Source organism: Polyodon spathula, chromosome 5 (genome assembly GCF_017654505.1).
Source record: "Polyodon spathula isolate WHYD16114869_AA chromosome 5, ASM1765450v1, whole genome shotgun sequence".
NCBI lineage: Eukaryota > Metazoa > Chordata > Actinopteri > Acipenseriformes > Polyodontidae > Polyodon > Polyodon spathula.
The window spans coordinates 7,606,200-7,627,096 of record NC_054538.1 but is presented as its reverse complement, the minus strand read 5'-3'; the positions used below and the strand labels follow the sequence as shown (position 1 = coordinate 7,627,096).

The following is a 20,897-nucleotide window of genomic DNA, read 5'->3' as shown; positions in this document are numbered from 1 at the left end:
CCTACGGCAGCTCTTCACATAAATTGATCACGTCATGTCAGCTCCAATAACACCTCAACTGCTTCCTCAGAATGCTCCTGGAATATCTTGCTTTAAAATGTCCTTAAATCAGTCTTAGGAATTCTCAACTACCTATTTCCCTCACTCTAAACTTAAGAAAAATACAATATACTTATTTACATCTCTTCACCCTAGCATCAACCTTGTTTGATAACAAGACAAGTCTGAGGCAGTTGTATTTCAAATTTATTTAGTCATTATCAGCTATAAATGTTTTTATTTAGGAATTCAAAAAAGATATGGGGGGTCATAAGCCAAGGAAATAGATTTTTTATAAGACAATGTGTATCGCTTAGAAGTTGTGTATGAAATCTAATGAAAGTAGGTCCTACTAGACCATGGTGATAAATACAAATATAACTCTATATATGGCAATATTGAAAGGAATAATTGTATATGTTTAGAAAAAATAATGTACCTCAACACCCAACATTGCACATTTCTTACACATATAAAAATAATACAACTGAAATGCAGTTATGACCTATCCAATGTAAATTATTTCATCAAATATAATTTTTTTACTTTCTATCTATAAAAAAAAAAAACATAATACATTGGCTTGCACTGCCAGCAATATCATAACAACACGTCTGATATTGCAGTACATGTTTATAGTCACAGCAAATACAGCGTAAATTACTGTACAGCTGTGTATTGGAACACCTTTCTTTGTAAATGGAATTTGTTTTCACATGCCCTTAGGTTTTCAGTAGAAATATTTTAGGAATGAAATGCAAGATAACTAAACTAATAACTAAGTTTGAGGCTACTGCACGGCAATTGCTACTCAAACAGGCGCTAAGTGAAAGCTTGCGCTTGTTCACATCGAGGAGGAGAGCGTCCGCTCTGCAGGATTAACTACTACTGAACCCTTTAACTGCAAGGCAGTGCTCGTAAAGGCATTGCCCAGTTGAAGCCGTTTGAAGATGCCAGAGTAGCCGTGAGGATGCCGGGATTCCAGGAGCTTAGAATTTAGTTAATTTAGGGGAAATTGATCCCAAACAGTGTATAGAGAGGGTTTTTCATAGTGTAGTAGGTTCCTGGAACGGTGCATCTCTTTCAGTGAGACTAGCTCTCGTCTTTTATTTTTAGCATTTTTTTCTTTTCTTTATTAAATCTGGCGCTAGCATTACCATTGTTAGTACCCTATCGTCTGGGCCTGTGTTATTAAATCTGCATGCCTGTGTGGTGTATTAACACCCACTACTCTGTGTCTGATTTAGTATTATTCAATGATGACTGTGACAGAAACACAATGATTCTTGGGTGTAAATCTCCCTCCCGACCTGTGAGGGCACTAAACAGCAAGAACAGAGTTCCCCGCACGGGCTGGCCTGACAGTTATTTCCCAGGGTTCAAGGGAAGTCAGACAGCTAGAAAGGAGGCGGGACTCTGTTGCATTAACGCATTGACCCAGAAGGGAAGTGACATGGCAGCTGCAGATTGGAAAGGGGGTTGCACTCGTTTACCAAGGGGTCATGTATAATGGCATAAAAGGGGACGGAGAAATGCAATCTGTTCCTTCGCTTTCGTTTATGTTGTTGAACCAAGAAGGACTATGAGAGACCCCGTGAGAAACATTGCAAGTGTTGTGTTTTATTTGTTTGTAATTGTCTTCTTTGTAAATTACCAGATGGCTAACACGATTCTGCAGCTGTCGTCAAGGGCCAGCACAAAGCCGGAACAGCAAAACACCAACTGTCACAAATAAACTGTTTCACCCACCACAAGCATTACTGCACGCACCCAGGACTGGTGACCATGTAGGTATTATTGTGGGGTGGATATATATTGTTTATTATTTGTGATTGAAACCCCATTATTTACCCCGTGCAGAACACATTGTTGTCTATTGCCGGGGGATTATTGTTTGGTCACCAGACATGGATAAAATAAATAAAAACCTTTCCAAACCGGATTACAATTATCTCTGTCTTCTTCATTACTGCACTGCATCACTCCTGCACCTGTATACACTTAGCCACAAGATCTTCCAAGATTGGCCATGTTTGGAAAAAGCACTAAAACATGCAATGGAAGTGAAACATAATTAAATAGACTGCCAGGTTCATAATGCAGTGTTACAGGTAGTATGTCAGAAAGGCAAATGCTTGCTGTATTTATTTTTTAAGTGATAAACAAATATGTATATTTATACTATTCTAACAGAAATTTGAATTATTACAGAGCAACACATTGTACAGTGATGGGTACATTTCGCAGAAATTTTGAAATCCATGATCACCATGAAAAAGATTCTGCCTTATTATAACATACTGAGTGAAGTCAAGGGGGACAAATTTGATATTGTAAATCAGGAATTGATTCATGGAACAGAAACAAAAAAACGAAAAAATGTATCTATTACATTCTGGAACGAAAACAATATTCAAGATTTGTTTATCAGTTAATAAAGTTGTTTTGTTCCCTTTCAGCCTGCTCCCTTTGTCTCTTTCCGTTTTTTTTCAGACATACAATAATTTGAAAAAAACAAAACAAAACAAAAAACGCTCTTCCTTACACCTCAGTGCTCAATGACAAAGCATTACATCACAGCCAGCTAATTTAGCTTGCTTTTTCAGTGCAGCCAGCAAATCAAATAGCACTATATCTGACTTCAGTTCAGGCTTCCACCTTGGGGTAGGCTACGTGCTGGATCCACGTTATGTGATCAGTCTTGTATTCGCTCAAAATAAACAACAGGTACTGTTATTAACTTATTATTAAGTTATGTACACAACAGCACACAAGCCCACCTAAATATGCAGCTATGTGAATGCCAAGTTTAAGTCCTGAAGGTGGGAGCTCAAGTTTAGGACATAGACTATAGAGAAAATGTTTCAGACTTTAGCCAATCAAAGCAAAATTAGCCTTTTGCTTGTCAAGTTCTAGTTTTCATCTATCAGCTGCCAACCAAGATATGCAAATACCCTGATTATTTTAAAAATCACTTTCTGTTGTGGCCACACATCCCCAGTGTCATGATGTTATTTCTGTTTCTGATAAAGTGACTCGAAGCACCAAGCCATTTAGAAGTCAGTAATCCATTACAGACAGACCAGGCCAATTCAAATAGGCCCTTGTGACCTTCTAACCTTGACCATGAACAAGGAACAATGGAGAGCGCTGCATCTTATGCATTTAATTGCCAGTTGTGGGAACAGACAGAGCCCTATTTTTTTATCAGATGTATCTGTTGAACAGACTGCATTTTAACAAGAGATTAAGAGTGTTTTCATTATTATTCCACTGGTTCAAGCAGAGTTGTAAAATTGTAAAAGCTTCTCTTTGAATTACTCTTATGAAGCTCATGACACTACTTTGAAAATGGCTGCCATACAACTATTTGAAATATACTATCTAGACGATACATCCAGGGGTACAAATCGTTTTGAAAGTTTAGCACCAGAGAGCCGACTGGTGCTAAATTATCAAACTCCACCTTAATCAATCCTGGAAGAGCAGCAGAATTTAGATAAAACAGTAGTAACATTAAATGACACCAACGTATTTTCAGCGCTTAAAACTCCACCGCCATTTGTGCCAGAAACATGGTTCGGTGCTTTTACTGTTGTTTTTCCCCCTCTAACATTCTTTCTGGTTCATAGATTTGTTGCTCTTTTTGAAGGTTTTATCCAAACTTAACTGTCATTTGCTAATTACTAACACAAATAAACAGTATAATTCTATAAGCATGTTGTCTGTTTCGTGTCAACCAATCGCACAAGATTACATTCGAGTCTACACTTATAAAGCCACTATTTTGCAAACCAATGTTATGCACGGTGCGTAAAGTGCATATGGCTGTGGGCACCAATAGTCATGTGAGTAGTCCAGACCCAATGAGAAACTATCAGCAACTATCGTTGCTGGGAATTTTTTTTTTTAAAAACTGGTGCCAGACTTTAATGTTGTTGGTGCTATATGAGGAACCCTGGTGCTAGAATTTAGCGCCATGGCACCACATTTGCACCCCTGACATCCATAACTCCCAAAACACAATGTTGATCTACATATTAATCGATGCAGAAACAATACCAGTAGACTATTAAGTTTCCACCACCACGTTGACTTCTCTTGCCTGCATTCTGGGAGGTAGAAGTAGAATCTGGACTTTTGCTACTGATGGTCCTCTCTCTAAGTCTAAAACAAACATTTGGTGGTGTTGGCATGTTGCACCTGAAGGGCATCCAGTTATTTATTCATTCCTCACATTATTGTCAACCAATTGTATTATCGCTGACGTGCCAGCGGAGAACACTGAAGAACATATATTTAATGAGCTGTTTGCTCTGCTGTTAAACACAACTCTCACAGATAACGAATAGAAATGTTCTGATCTTGGACTAGGGTGGCATGCAAGATTTAATCTCAGGGATTCTTTACACCACATAATAACAAGACACTAGCTCAAACAAGCACACAATTATGATTAATGAATGTGTATGTTGTATGGTACTAAAACAAGTATAACATAATGCATATACAGTGCTAGAAAGGGTAATCAAAAATGGATTCCATAGCATACCAAAAGATATTGGCCAATCTGAAACCCTCCGCTACAAAACTTGGTTTAAAGCGTAACTGGATGTTCTAACACAACAGCGATCCAAAGCACACATCAAAATCTACTTCAGAAGAATAAAATCAAGGTTCTGGAATGGCCTAGTCAAAGTCCCAATCTAAATAGCACCCATCAGCTAAGGTTTACACATTGTTTACTACACAAAAAGGCCCTTCTGGCAAGTGGCATGGTTAACGTGCCATTTTTGTTTAATTAGGATTATGTTTAATTATGCAGTGTATTTCAAGAATAATATGAAATATAACCAAATACATTTACAGTTGAACTCAGACATGTTTGCTTTTCATAACGAATATCTGTAGTAATGTATGTAGAATGGTTTGATAGTGCAGGTTATTTCCATTGTGGAGGCCATACTGACCCCTAGCCTTCACCTCCCAAACCCACAAATTAGGTGTTTAGAATGAACCTTGCTTCACTGGCTGAATATAAATGAAATAAACACCACCCCTTCCCACTCTCTTTTTAAATATGTTAAACCTGAGCCATAAAAATTAACATAAACATTATTTATCCTAATAACATTATTTATAGGGTGATAGTGTTTACCTAAACGAGGAGCCCATTAAATAGGCATGCAGTGAAAGCTTATCACTGAAATTCATCTATTAACGTCAATCTCTCCCGAAGACAAAAAGACAAATAAAAAAAAAAACCCTAAAAACATTTAAAAATATAGTATGCACATAGACTTATCAAGTGATGTAAATCAAATTAAAGGGCAGACACAATTAAAACATACATTAGCTGATTAGCATTGTCTAGACCCACGGCCTGATAATTTACAGCTCTCTCTCTCTCTCTAATGTCGTAAATATGGTGATGCAACAGATCATCATTGTCATCTTAATGATGTATAAATCTTGTAGAATTCATGTCTATGAGCTTTGTGAAGGTTACGTTCTTGTGAGTCGAAAGACAAGCGTTAACTTACAAACCAATTATGGTTAATGTGTCATATTGTAATATTAGTGGACACCTGTAAAAGGAACTGGATGTTTTAAACAAACATTTAATGCACAAACTGTATCAATATGTTTTGCTCATGATAATCTATTAGCCCAGTTCTTTTTGTAAACTGTAGAAAATCACGATATCATGTTATAGTGCTTTCTCTCCTTATTACGGTGGTCATACATCAACACCATCATTCTTTTTGGATATAGTGCAGTGTGGTACATGACAATACAGAGCAGTATAAATCATTATAAAAAAAAAATAAAAAATAAAAAAACAGGTTTGTGATTTATACCTTACTATTGGATCACTCAATTAGAACATCTGTTCAGTCGAAAAATACCTTTTGTACAATACAATATGAAAAGTGGTGGTATTTACTGTCCTTGACCAATCATTAGCCAAAGGAATTTAACAAAGGAGAAACTTTGGAATTGAATTACCTTGTTTAAGCCTGATTTCACACTGGGTCAGTTTCAAATGGACTCGGTCTGGTTTGTTTAGTTTGAAACAATGCATCAATGTGCTTGCTTTTCACACTTATCTGCAAGCAAAGGGACCATGCTTGTTTGGATGCAAACTAAAGTATTGAAAGATGGCAGCTATTGATGTGTTGCTCCAGTTTTTAATACACAATTCTACACGGTTCTCTTACTGTTGGCAACAAACAAAGTCATTTACGAAATGACTGAATATATTTTACTATTTTTGTGTTTTATCCCTTTCGGCTTGGATTTTGGTGTCTGACCAAATTTCTGTCAGAGATTCAGTTTCTCCCACTGTCCAGATTTCCACAGTGAAAAATGATGAATTTTTTGTTTCCATCAGTAACGATGTAGCAGCTCTGAAGCTATTAAAATAATAGAATATAACAACACAATATAGTTTAAAAAATAATTAAACATCAGGTGAATTTATTGCAGATCATAACAACTCATTATTTTATTTCTGTTATCATCTGGTCAGCACATGTTGAAAAAAGCCAGATTTTAAAAATAGATCAGCTGTTACCTGGTATACACAAAATCAGAATAATTAAACAGATAATCCATATAATTGTTTATTTTATTCTTGAATGACACCAACTCAACCTAATACATTACTCTGCTATTAACTTGTAAAGCACACTAATGCAAAAAAAAAAAAAAAATACAACAGCAAAACCAGGATGATTAACAATTATACTGTTTCCAACCAGGACAACAAATTAAGGCTGAAACTGTGACAATCCCAGTTTTCGCGGGATGTCTGGTAACCCTAATGTAGTTCCCAAATACAGGTTTTGTTTTTTGCTTAACTTGTTTCCTCAGAATATGAACTAAAGAATGTGCGACATGCTTTTTTCCAATGGAGGTTACCTATGTGCAAAAGGAGTTCAGCAGTTGTTCACATTGACGTTTAGCACGTGAACAAGATTCAGTGCGTTTCCCTTGTGAACCTTGCTGTTCACACTCCACATCAAATGTACCGAATGGTACAGAGTGCCGACCAAACCCTCTAAATAGACCCAGTGTGAAGACACCCTGAGTGATTCCTATAGGTGCCAGAGCTTCAGGGTCTTCCCTTGCCTCCAATGAAATGGTATCTATTAATACAGTGGAATCAGGTTTTGTAAACTGTGGCCCATTATTTTGCTCCAAAAAATTCAAGATAAAGCGTGAGTGCTCTGGCCTGTTTCTTCAATGGAAGCCGTATTTTGTCTCAACATTTGCTCTTCAAGGCATTTTATATGATTATGAGTACTTTGCAATCGGCGACAGCATGATTGATGCTCCATTTTCATGAGGAGAATTTTAACAGCAACTCTTCAGTGCTCAGTGCACACCCAATTATGCGTCTGAGCCAGTAACCTTGAATTTATGTTGCCATGGCAACAAAACGGTTCATGCATTATGGATTATCATTGAAATTCTACACCCCTACCTAACATAATGAGAGCTTGGGACTTAATCAAATCAGCCATTCTGTGTGACACAAAGTGAAGAACTCGCTCTCATTGTTCAGCGTCTCGAAAAGGCAGCAGACCTGACGGAGAGGCAGCTGCACTGCCGCGGCCTGATAGATTGCCCCCATATACATCAGTGAATGTATAGACAGATGGTCCTCAATGCCTGGAATTTCCAGCCCAGGAAGCAGCTGTTCAGGGTAACCTCTGCCGTCTCACCTTGTTGTCATGGAACATTGAACAGAGACGGAGAATGTGGATGGATACATTGTAGAGTTGACTGAATTTACACTGCATGGCACTTCTCCTTTTATTTGCTGCCTGCAGGGTATAGTGTTGATGTCTTCCCTGCTAATGGCTGAATGGCAAGAATATGTCCAATTGCTCCCTGCTCCCGACGCCCACCCCTTGCTAGAGCCCAGACTCAGCCTGTTGACAGATGACAATTGTGCTAAATCACTTCTCTGGATTAATGTGATATATTTTTCATCTATTCCCAGAGACTGCAGTGTCTAAGCCCAGTCAGTTAAATAAAATATTGATTACAATGGTAGTATATTCCTTGTACTACCGGTATGTACAGGTATTTTATTTTTTATCCCAAGGCCAACTTTATGTGACCAGCTTCAATCTAAGCATTTATAGCAACCTTTTTATCTTTCAAGACCTTCACCAATTTTCCATTTATCTTGCATTTCCCTAGTTTACAACTTAGACAACACTGTGCATGTATATTACTTTGTAATGTTTGTGGAAAATAGTAAAATACCTGGGTGAAGTTGCATAACTGTAGTCATTTTCATGCACTGCACTTTTTTTTTTTATTATTATTATGCTCCATCCTACCTTTAGCGTTCTTTATTGGTATTTTAAAAAAATGTTCATATGCTTTTTCATAACTTTGTAATGTATGCATATCTTTGCAGGCGAATTTGAATTTCTGATCTATCATTTTATTTTTTTATTTTTATTTTTTAACAGATTCTACAGTGTTTCCTTTTATGTACAACTGATATTAACTTATTATGTACACTTAATTACCACTCAACATCCATTCCTAATATTTTTATTTATCAAGTACTTTTTGACCCACAAATTATAATGTTACTGATGTTTGACATCTACATGAGCACCTTGTAGCACTACGAATAGAAGCAAAGTATTTCCGTGAGCCAGAGGGAGGGTAGGAGAGGGTACCAGTAAAATCAACTCAAAACTAAGCACTGTCAGATGCAAGTGAAATGGGCCTAAAGTCCCTGGGACCTAAGTGAAATCCGAAACAAGTCCAGTCAGCCAATTGATAAATAATAACCACGATCAGAATCAGAATTTCACTAACTTTTTCTATATGGTGTGTCCCCACAAAGAAAGTAAGCTAATTACTGTAAAACATTTGTATAAGTCTATTTTCTAAGTATTTTAGGGGGTCCTAAAAAGGGGGGATCAACTTATACACCAGTGTGACCTACAGGCTTTTTCCTGAAATTGTTGTTTTTTTACAGTAAAAGTGAAACAACTGTATATACTGTATATATGTTGTGATGCACCTACAGTAGTTTTGAGCCTATTTGCCCATGAATCAGTAGAAGACCATTCCTGTCCAAGTCTCCTGGGGCCGGTTTTTCAAAACTTTTAATCTGGATCAAAATTTTGTAATCCTGTATTTTTAGCTCGAGATTACTTTTATTTGGCTCATTTTGATCTGGTTTTTCAGAAAATGTCACTTCTGGATTACATTTATCCAGATAACAAATAATCACAATTACGAAATCCAGTTTTTTGAAGTAGGCTAGTTCTTATATATATATATATATATATATATATATATATATATATATATATATATATAATTTTTAAGAGGCCATTATTTATGATATGATTTTTTCAAAAGACATAAGATTGTGGTAAAAATGATTAATACACAACTATATTTTGCTTTATATTTTTTTTTTTAACAAAATCTAAATAATTTTTTGTGTTAGTGTACACAGATAATGGTTATTTTATTTATGCCTACTTAGCAGAAATTAAATAACAATCTAAATTGAATAAAAATAAAACTTTTGAAAAGGACGTGTTTTTAGATATCTTCGTTGTCTTCCTCGTCGGTAGGGAGTCCAGCATCACTCAGACGAGCACATGCGTATGCTTTTTTTTATTAAAGCTATACCACTAAATACATGTTTTCCTTTTCGCTTGTAAGGATACAAAACTTGAATATGTAAATATTATATTCTAAAACTCTATTTGAGCATGTTTACTATGACAGTTCAAACAAAATATCAATGGTCACTTAAAAGCTAAATCCACCTCTGCAGTAGGGTCAGAATAATCCTGGTATTTTGGATCAAAGTAACCCTGATCTCCTCTTTAAATTCTGAAAAACCCAACTGCAACATTTAATCGTGATTAAAAGTGCTATTGGATTAACAAAATGAAATCCGGATCACAGTAATCCTGGTTGCATTTTGGTGTTTTGAAAAACTCACAATATAATCCAGATCAAACGCGAAAATCTGTTCACTAAAGTTTAAAAAAAAACATCCCCTGCACACTCTTTGTAATTCTGAATAAGTAGCATTGTAGAGTCTGGAATTGAACAACAAAGCCTAGATTCATGGCATTTTGGACATCTCAAAGCTTCATGCAGAGCACTTATTATATTAAACTGGCAGTGTAAATTATTTTTGTTATATTATAATTGTAATCAATTACATTGGTTGTCTTTTTTGGTAGTCTTGAGCTATTAGGCAGTGGCTTACTGTGAAGCACTGAGATGTCGGTACATTTTTGTAAGCAATCTTTTTCTTGCACTGGAGAAATAATTAGAATATTAAAACTAAGTTAAAATTTAATGTTTCAGTTTTTTCATCATTAAAAGCAAGCATCAAACCATGTTATGAATACTCCACTGCACACCCTGTCATGGCACATCTCTTAATCATGGAAAGGAATTATTTTGTATTGTTTTTAAAACATGTGATAACAAACATACATTTTTCTCATTAAACTCACATTGCAACTGAAAGACTGACATGTTATGATATGCAAGAAAAAAGAACATGTCTTGTATTTGATGATGTGGCTCACATTGCGTCACTCAAAATGTTGGACTCTACAAATTGGTTTATTCCATTTTTGATGAACAAAGAATAATTAAGCACATTGTATCACTTTTTTTTAAACACATTACAAACCAAATGTAAAATAATACTTGCTTTTCAAGCAAGAAAAAAAAAACTAAATAAAAATTTACTATATGATTTTCTAGATTTTGAAGCAGCACCATTTCATGATCCTTCGACAGGCATACCGACTCTTTATACTTGAAGGATCTTGTGGATTCTAGGCCAATAATGTTGCAATACCATGTTGTTTATTTCTGCTTTTTATTTATTTATTTTTTTTATGATGGACTTATTGAATTTAGACGGGGTTTTCTTGTTATAAAGTAGGTGCCATAGCTCGTCCTTTGTTGACAAGGTCAACGTGCAGTATCAAACTTTTTGGGTTTGTGGTGTGATGAAGCATGTGTATTCCTTACTGTTGTGTAAAATCTACTGCAGTGGATCTGTTTACTGTATTGTCTGCTGCCAAATCAGCCACCTACAACCACAGTACAATAAGAACTGTTGTATGCCTTTGTATTATGTAGGTGTTCACTTCAATTTAGCCACTAAGATTTCAGTTTACAAAAGCACCCTTATTTTGAAAACTCAGCGTTGAAAAGTATGGTTTGACTGAGCTGCAGGATCTCATCAGCATACCTTTGGGAAGAAAGAATGCATGTGAACAACATGTCACACAACATTCTATATTTCAGTTTCAAGTCAGTACATTTGCTGTGTATTTCTCCATGATAAACACGTCTTGATTTTTTCAGGCAGCCAATTTGTTTCTCTAATAGAGGCTCCGGCTGCTTGCTCTTATTTACAGCACACATAAGAGCAGACGGTAATGCTTCATTTTATGTGTCATACAAAGAAAGGAACTACTTTGTAATAACTTTTAAATGAATCTGAAGTAATATAATATACCCCAAGTAGGAAATAAGGTGGTAGATCATGTTACATGTAGTTACTAATATATTTTTAAAAAAATTGTTCCAGAACACACTACTGACAACATAGACGTATAATATGTGTAACAATGAATAACATACATTCCAATTTGCATGGGATTTCAATCCAGCTGTATGATGTTCATGGCTACATATACTGTTTGTAACACACCATGTTACACCATTGCCTATGTTTGTGGTAGTGTGCTCAAGAACTGCACACCTGCTTTACCATTCTGTACAGGTAGTAATCAGTAATTACCTTGACTTAAGACTTGGCAATATAGATTTATGTTCATTTTCTACATTCAGATGTCTTTTTGTTGTGAAACCTTTCAAGGCTATCTCTTGCATCACTGCTGAACATTTCAATTGAATAACTGTAAATGAGTTCTATTTAGGTTGTCTGAATAAAACAGATGCCACTGTAACTGCCAGTCCAATTTAATTTGAACAATCAGCTTTATGAGGTACGACTAATAATGAGGCTGCTTCAGATGAAAAGCTGGCTGATTTCAGGTATGATTTGCCACACTATACTGAAGGCCAAATTTAAATGAAGAGGTTGCACATCATACACAGAAAGACTATGGATGCTTGGCATACAGCATCCCTGATCATTTCCCATTGTCAGAAAATCAATGGCAGAAATATTCACTTGGATTTTTAGTAGCAAATCTTAAATTGGGCAATGAAAGCCAAGAATCAGCTTGAATAAGTGTGCATGAGTTTACAGCTAGCAGATTATGTTCCCTTCTCTGGCTATCCATTGTGATTTAAATTGGTGTTCCCAGAAACTGTTAGATACAACAGATTAGATTTTTTTTCAAGCTAGTAATACTATTACATGATTATGAAGACCCTCAATTGCTCTAATCTCAGTATGCAAACAACAGAATTTCAGAATGTTGGCATACGTTGTAAAAAGTTAATGAAAGGGGGAAAAATGCAACAAGTAAAAGTGTACAGTGGCAATTTACAGGGTTATTTTGCAGTTTCCCTGGCCTTACTACAGCTACAATATCTGTAATTTATAACTGTTGTCTATGGTGCATTCACTTTGTTTTTACATTATACTTATGCTTTTACCATGGTATAATACAGTGAACTTCTGTAAAGGTAATGTATCAGCAGTCACATCTCCCCTTCCCCATATATTAAAATCTAATTGAATAGAAAACAGAACAAGTACGATAACATGACCAGCATTTTGCCACTAGGCTTCGATCAGGGACAGTAAGCTGAAGTTTTATGGGGAACTGCAAATGTGATTTGTCATTATGACACACTGATGATTGGTTTTTCTGATAGTCACTCCTATCTAAGATAAAGTAGTAACATCATCTCATTTCCAGAGTGGGTGCTAGAACTTTATTCCAAAGAAGTCAGTCCTGCACAATGTTCTCTTGTTCCAGGCTTTATTGTATTCATTGAATGTGGATATGGGTTCCGTCCTCTACCTGTGTTGGTTGATGAAAAACAAACAGAGGTATCTGCACACATCTGTGGTAGAAATACAAATACAACTACAAACCCCACCTGGGCTATGCAGCTGCTGTTTCAGGTGGCAAAAGACAACAAAGACCAGCATGGGATGTGACACTATATTAATACGCTGCCATCTCCATTTGTCATAACATCATTACCTAATTGGACGCTTAATCTTTGTACAGTGTTGACACTGTGGGTAGCAGATATTGTGTCTTTCTCCACAGTGTGTCACATAGCTTGTAGACCATATAGGAGAACAAACTCCAGACAAGTACAAGTGTTGTAGAACAACTAAAGCAATGTGTTTGTCTTTTTTTATTAATTAACATTTAAATATATAGAGTACCTCTAATAGATCATTGTGATAGAGTAGCTTCCCTCACTGAAAAACTTCTCTATTGGATATGGACTTTTAAAACAAACTGTCTAATAAATATAAATGCTGTACAACTGCATTGTAATAATGAAACCAACTTACCTGTTGTTTGTAAGGGGTATCCATTTCACCGGGTAAAAGCTTTAAAAAAAAAGTTAATGCTGCTATATAAGTTATTGCTGTATAAGTAATATCATCAAAGAAAGATGCACATTTCATGGGTGATGTACAGATGACGACCACTTTGTAGCGATTGTAGCAAACACACACAAAACAAAGAACCGAAACTAACAGCAGTGAGAATAACAAATGTAAAAGAAAATGCAAACTTTATCAGATGTGCTCGAGCTTAAGATAAAGTAAACGTCAAGGAATACATTGTTTTAAAATAATTTTAAATAATACTTACCAGAGCTGAAGGGACTGTGCTGGGTTGTTTGTTCCTGGGAAGTTTACATTTTGGGTCGATAGGGAAGCCATTTTGGGCTCAAGCCCTTATAATACCTACCTTAGGATCAGTCATGCTAATAGGATGGTACCAATATAGGTTAAGTAACAGGGCGATTCTATCAGTGACTGATGGTTTTATTTGTTGTAAGGTAAACGAAAAATGTAAAATAAATGTTTATAATGTTATAAATATGTAAATGCCTTGGTGATAAGAGGAATGCAAATCTATTTAATGAATTATAAGCACACTGTAAAAATGCTTGGATTTTGAATTCACCCATCCACCTGGGCTAGTTTGTTTATTTATTTTGTGGTTTGTTTGTTTAATTTATTTTTATTTCCTGTTCAAAGTTAGACCTTTTCCAGTGTGTGTAAAGTTCCTGTTCACTTGGTTCTGAACAATAAACTTTAGTGGTTTTAAACCTCAATCCTCCTGCCTTTACCTGCTTTCCTGCCAGAACAATATTGCAGACTGCTTGACCACTCTCACAATCACCCATAACTTGACTAACCTCATCCAAATCCCTTATATATCCCTGCCCATTCCATTTAATTACAGATGTGATCAGTCTGGCACCCAACTCAAATAAAATAAAGACACCTGAGTGTAATAACAGGCCAATTCAAAGCTGAGCTCTAGAAAGAAGAACACCTTTTTAGGTATCTATTCTTCCCTTAAAAAGTCATACTCTTTGGTGGCTCCAGAGATTGTTCCCCTGCTAGGTTTATTACACTTAATATCACAGCAACAAGGGTGTCTGTCTTCTACTCGTAGTGCAAGTGCTTAATCCCTGGACTCTGTACAGCTTGTTACTTGGGACTCTCCATCTAATAGTGTGATAAAGTGAATGCTTGTGTAGTAAACAAGCCTGTGTATATAAAGCATTGGTAGCTGTACCAAGCCAATAGGTATTAATGCATATTTGGAAACCCTTACACTGAAACTTGCATCCCAATAAGCTAATACAGTTAACTTACCCCTGTGTTACCGTACCTTTTGGCGTCCAGGTAGAGTAAAAGCTGATGCCCAAGTGAAATTCTATTTAATACAGCCGGCTATCTTTGTAAGGGTGATCTGATTCTCTTCATGTCCTAAGTGCATTACAGCAGAGTATGTGTGAATCAGCATTACTAAATCACAGTGAGATCATCGGTTACAATGGGAAGGAAGCCTCGCTCTCAGTCATTTTTTGGCCATCAATAAAACCAATCATACCTTTAATCTAAGACCTAATTCATACCTGTAACATGCCCTGGCAAATTTAACAAGTAATGTCATTATTGGCTTTGAGATGTAAACCAATAAACATATAATAATTATTTATCTAAATATGTCTGGATAATTTAGAGGTGGAGATCTATCTGTTGGTTACTGAAGATTTCACATAGCTGCTTCAGGAACTGTGTTTAAAAGTTTTATACGCTTTTCTCATGATTACACAGTGCATTTACCATAGTTTACCCTGGTTGCCATATTTATTAATATGCTTTACCTTGCTATTCTTTCCAATGCTTCCCTGTGCTTTACCATACTTTCACTATCGCTTATTACACTTTGCTATGCTTTTACTATGGTAAACTTTTATAAGGGTGTGCTAATAGTCTTAAATACAAAGAATCTTCATTGTTTCACAAGGCGAGAATTAGATTGGATTTGGACTGGTACAGAAGCCAGCAGAGCCAAAGGTTTGCAATAACAAGCATAACTGAGTTGGGTTCAAGCAACTCATCAAGAAGTGATGCATTGAGATAAAGATATGCTATGAAGTGTGTAACCATGCTGTACCTTTTAGTATTATATCTCAAATGTGTTTGTATCAGATAGTTTGGCTTGACCCAATCCTTGCCAATGTTAGACTCTGTGTCAGCAAGAAGGATGGTGATGAATGCAAACTTCATTCCCGCAAAGGCTGTTTTCCAGAATCAGATGCACGATTCAGCATGTACCACTAGCTATACTGTTTAACTATTCTTATTTAAGTATATATTATAAACATGTTTTATAGGTTGCTGTAAGACAAAGCTGCTTCAGGTCAAAGCCACTCGAGGGCAGTCTGACCTTTCTTGGGGTAGATGCATAGAACAGCACCATATACAATATTTTATATGTACTGTATGATAGGATCTAAAGGAAATCACTTTGTTACAGCAAAAAAATTAAGATTTAGACAAATCTTAGATATAGACACATGTGGGGTTTTTTTCATAAAATGTGCCTGTGTTGCATTGTCACTTATATTAGGTGCTTTGAACACCCTGTTCACTTCAGTATGTTATGCTTTTTAGTTTAACACAAAACTGACCTCATAAAGCAGTGTAGGATAGATGCAAAAAACTGCACATAATAACCGTTTTCTATAATTACTTGTAGGGTATTTCATTGCTATAAATATGTAAGGGAAATTGATTTTGTTGCAAAATTTAAAAAAAAAAAAAAACAGCTCAGTGTTTCCTGCTTAATTAATGGCATTTTGCCAACATTAATATTCTACGTATAGAATGTAAAAGAGAGATCACAAAATTACAGTTCAACCTTTTTTATTGGAAGAAGGGGCCTCAAATGTATACAGCAATGTCCCCAGTAGCCTTGACTCTTACTAGCAATAGAAGTGGACGCGTGTCTAAACAAAATCTTTCAGCAGACAGCACAAGAATTCTGTCCTCTCTTACATAAATCGTATGTCAAGTTACTCTAACATTCATCTTAGTGACATTTACACATGGTGATTTATTGAATTATTACCATTTTTAGCACTGTATTAATTAAATGGCAGTCATTAGCATACAAGGTTCATTTAGACTGGGAGGTTGCTTGTTCAATCCCCAGTCAGAGTAAGATCAAACTAGATGTTAATCTTCAAAGTGTACACAGGGGCTGGCCGAGTAAATCCTCCTTCCTTAAAAAAAACAAACAAAGAAGCTAGCCCCAAACAGTACTTCCCAATGGACAGATAATGGGCACTGCAAGATGAAAGAGAACTTGCATACATAGCACTTTAGGCTCTTGGGAATGCTTCTTTTCCAAGTACAGTGCTCACCCTTTATAATGCTATAGTGGGGAGCCATAGTTACAAGACCGTGTTATTTGTGTTCCGCCTTATAACGAGTACAAAAGGGCTACTGTAATGGCATTATGGAGCAAATGGGAACCACAGCCCTACAGTGTTACAACCGATTCCACACTATAACGAGGCATGTTATAACAGGTGAGCACTGTATTGTTAATACTTTGAGACACAGACCCACTGCAGTGCAAAATAAATACTTTACAATTCTATAGTTTTAGGATATTATTTAAAAATGAAAGTCAAGCTGACTGACCATTTTATAGCAATAATAATTATAGTATTTCTTTGTGATTTATTATAAAAACTGCTATTATTATTATTATTATTATTATTATTATTATTATTATTATTATTATTATTATTATTATTGTTGCTGTTGTTTTCTTTGCTTAGTTATTTCAAATAGTATCTACTACTGATATTTTCAAAAAGACAGTTATTTAATATGCAAAACCTTGCAAAAAATTAATTTTGAGTCTACTTAAACAATATTCACAATAATTTACTGGAGTATTAATATTGGAATTGGAATTATGGTGAGACTTTAAAAAGATTGATGCATTGCAGCCATCTTCCAACTAGACTATTGCTTGTGTATACTGGGTACATAAGGGTTCTTCACTCAAAACATGAGTAATATACCTTTCCTTCCTGTTGTTGTGAAAGTGTTGCATTGCTGCCAACAGAAGTAGTCTTCATGGGCTGATTTATAAAAATCCTATTTACAGCTTACTTATGTGTTATCAAGAATTATCTGCATGCATGCCTTATTTGTATATGTGTCACAAGAATTACTCACTGTAGACCACATTTTCTTCTGCAGCTATGGTATGAAATCAAATTTAGTTATATTATTTTAAGAACTCCATATACTGTATAATAGATCAGTGTAGATTTACAGAAACATGTTTCAATACTGTTTCCTTTCATAAGCAAAATTGATTACAGTTCAGTGTCAAGTTATAGCATATCTATGTTGGATTTCAATAACTACAGTAAAATTACCACATCAACACAACTGTGAAGCAGTAAAATCACATTAACAATAATGATATGCCATGGGTATTATTATGTACTTGATTGAATGTATTGAATTTGATGATTCACATTCCAGCTAACTGAAAAACAATTACTGTACAGCCTGAAGCCTTTTATATTGATTATTTGTGTTATTACATTCATCTCATTACATTAGTCTTACGTGCAAATCACAAACACCATCCTTTTGATGCTAAACCTTCTTGAATGTAGTTGGTTGCCCATCCATCCGTTTTTTGAGACTAGGTTTGCATGGATGTGAGCCTTTGTGCCCTATATACTATTTTAAAATTCTGTATTGGTCTTACAGATTATACTCTAACCCCTTAAGAAAAAAAGGAGGACTAGAAATTGGAAACTAAACCTTTAAGGCTCTGCCAATTTGCCTTCTGCTTCTTCAAATCAATCATACAACATCACATGGTGTTTCTGCCTGGTGTCGCTGGTGTTTTATTATCTCACCCACAAGGCTTGTGTTCATGATGTCATTTTTATTACAATGCCTCCATTTCCTGTGCACAACAAATACTTCTCTTGTGATTCATTCCATAATTCTTATTTCTGTCCACAGCACAGCCTGGAACAGACTAGATTGCACCTTACATACACTTTTTATCTTTGACTGCCGTTTCTATTATGTTTTGCTTACAGGCAGATTTTCTAGATGTTTTCTTTCCTCTCACATGTTTTCTTTTTCCTCTGTGTGATATATTTATATATATATATATATATCTATTATATATATATATAATATTATATATATAGATATATTCTTATATATATATATAGAGAGAGAGAGAGAGAGAGAGAGAGAGAGAGAGAGAGTAGCTTGTAGCTTGATGGTAGACCTTGTAGCTTGATGGTAGACCTTTCAGAGACATGTTGGTTGCACACTCATCATATAACTTCTATTTGTAAGAACATGACCACTGAAAATTACTTATTAAAACTCATTGCATTTAGTTTTAATAAGTAATTTTCCGTGGTCATGTTCTTACAAATAGAAGTTATATGATGAGTGTGCAACCAACATGTCTCTGAAAGGTCTACCATTGACAGCTTGTGTGGATACAAGGTGTATGTTAATGTAGCTATACCTACATTATTTGGTGATCTTTTCATGAATTCTTGTTTTTTTTTTCTACATCTCGCCTGTGAAATGTACTAAAAATCACAGTGACAAAATCATATCCCTAACAATGAATTTTGGTGAATTTACTATTTACTAAAATCAATTTATCTTGAACTGACTTGTTTAATGCTTGAAAAGACATAGTAAGTTAATGCTTGGTCAGAAAATTTTACAATAAAAAATAGCATTTAAAAAAAATAAATAAATAATATAGGGATGATGAACAGAACAGGCTAAATCTCAGAAGTACTTACAGGAATGATAAACAAGCAAGTGCATTTACACACTACGCACATGCATACACACACACACACACACACACACATATATATATATATATATATATATATATATATATATATATTGCGGCAGGTGCCTGAAGAAAATGTGTTGGTGATTGGCAGGGATAGGGTTAATTTCTGCCCCTGCCAGATAAATGTGTGTCGGTGTGGCTGTGTTTGCCCAGTCGCAGGTGTAATTATTTTTGTTAAATTAAGTAACAGCACCAAAATGTTTGTTCAGGGCAGTCTGTGTGAAGAAAGAGTGTTATATGTTAAGAGACCTCTGTGGTGTCAAGAAAAGAAGGTAGTTTGTAAAACCTTTTGTTTTGTATCTGTTTGAAAATGATTTTTGTTCTAACTGGTAAATGGATTAGCTGTCCAGTGTGAGTTTACAGTAAAAAAGTTTAGTTAGTACTTATGACAGAGATAGATTGATTCTTGGTGATAAATATCTCTCCCGACTTGTGAGGGCGCTGTGTAAAGGGAACAGAGTGCCCTAGACTGGATGGCCAGACAATTCATTCCCAGGGTTATGCATAAGCCTGCCATCTAAAAAGTGGGCAGAGCAACGATGTGGCAGCCGTTGATTGGTGGAGGGGTTGCAATTGTTAACCAAGGGGGTTTGATTGACGGTATGTAAGGGGACGTAGCGAGGTGATCTTTTCCTTTGTTATGGTTAATGCTAACCTGGAAGGAGACATGTATTTTGTATCGTGAGTGTTTTGTTTGTTTTGCCGTGTCTAATTATACTTGTTTGCTGTTATTAGATGGCTAACACACTCCGGAGCAACCACACACTTTCCAAGTTAATGTCTTACCTTTTATTATAGTAACAACATTAGCCAATGAATTGGTAATGAATGCAGACTGAGCCGGCATAATGCAGTATCTTTATGAAATGGTATCACAAGCTGAACACCAGCAGATTTAGAACTGTTAGGTTTGTCCCGAGGATACTGAAGGTGAAAATTGGTAGCAAAGCTGACTGCTCCTGAATTCATGACCTGCCAAGATCTTTGTGCATTTTACCGTATAGAGACTTCAGTCAGTCAGTCAGTCAAAAAAAAAAAAAAAAGCGACTCTATTCATTGTCAGTATATTATTTGTTCCAGCTCAAATTCCACTTTCATATCAGGATTCAGAAATATGTAAGTATTAATGTCTCGTGGAAGCAGAATGTATTGAATATTCAGACTAAATATATACATCTTAGATCTATGGGACTGGCCGATGCCAGAAGCCAAACAAATATCTTACAGGAAATATTGGTGCCATCCTACAGATAATGGCTCTGTGTACAGTGAATTCTGTATTAAAAATCACTTGTATACAGGTTTACAGAATACCATTATGAAAGCACAGTAAAAGCAAAATATTGGTAAAGCACAGGTAAGCTCGGTGAATAACAGGCATGTGTGTTAGAGCATTGTAAAAAAACATGGTTAACCAAG

At 35.6% G+C, this 20,897-nt stretch overlaps 1 long non-coding RNA gene across 1 annotated transcript; it reads right to left on the bottom strand.

The window, feature by feature from the left end:
- Positions 1-12,121: 12,121 nt before the first annotated feature.
- On the bottom strand, positions 12,122-13,974 carry LOC121315240. Its single transcript, XR_005950222.1, has 3 exons — positions 13,887-13,974; positions 13,580-13,618; positions 12,122-13,070 (listed from the first exon to the last, which is right to left on the bottom strand). It is a non-coding gene; the product is annotated as an uncharacterized LOC121315240 (long non-coding RNA).
- Positions 13,975-20,897: the final 6,923 nt, after the last annotated feature.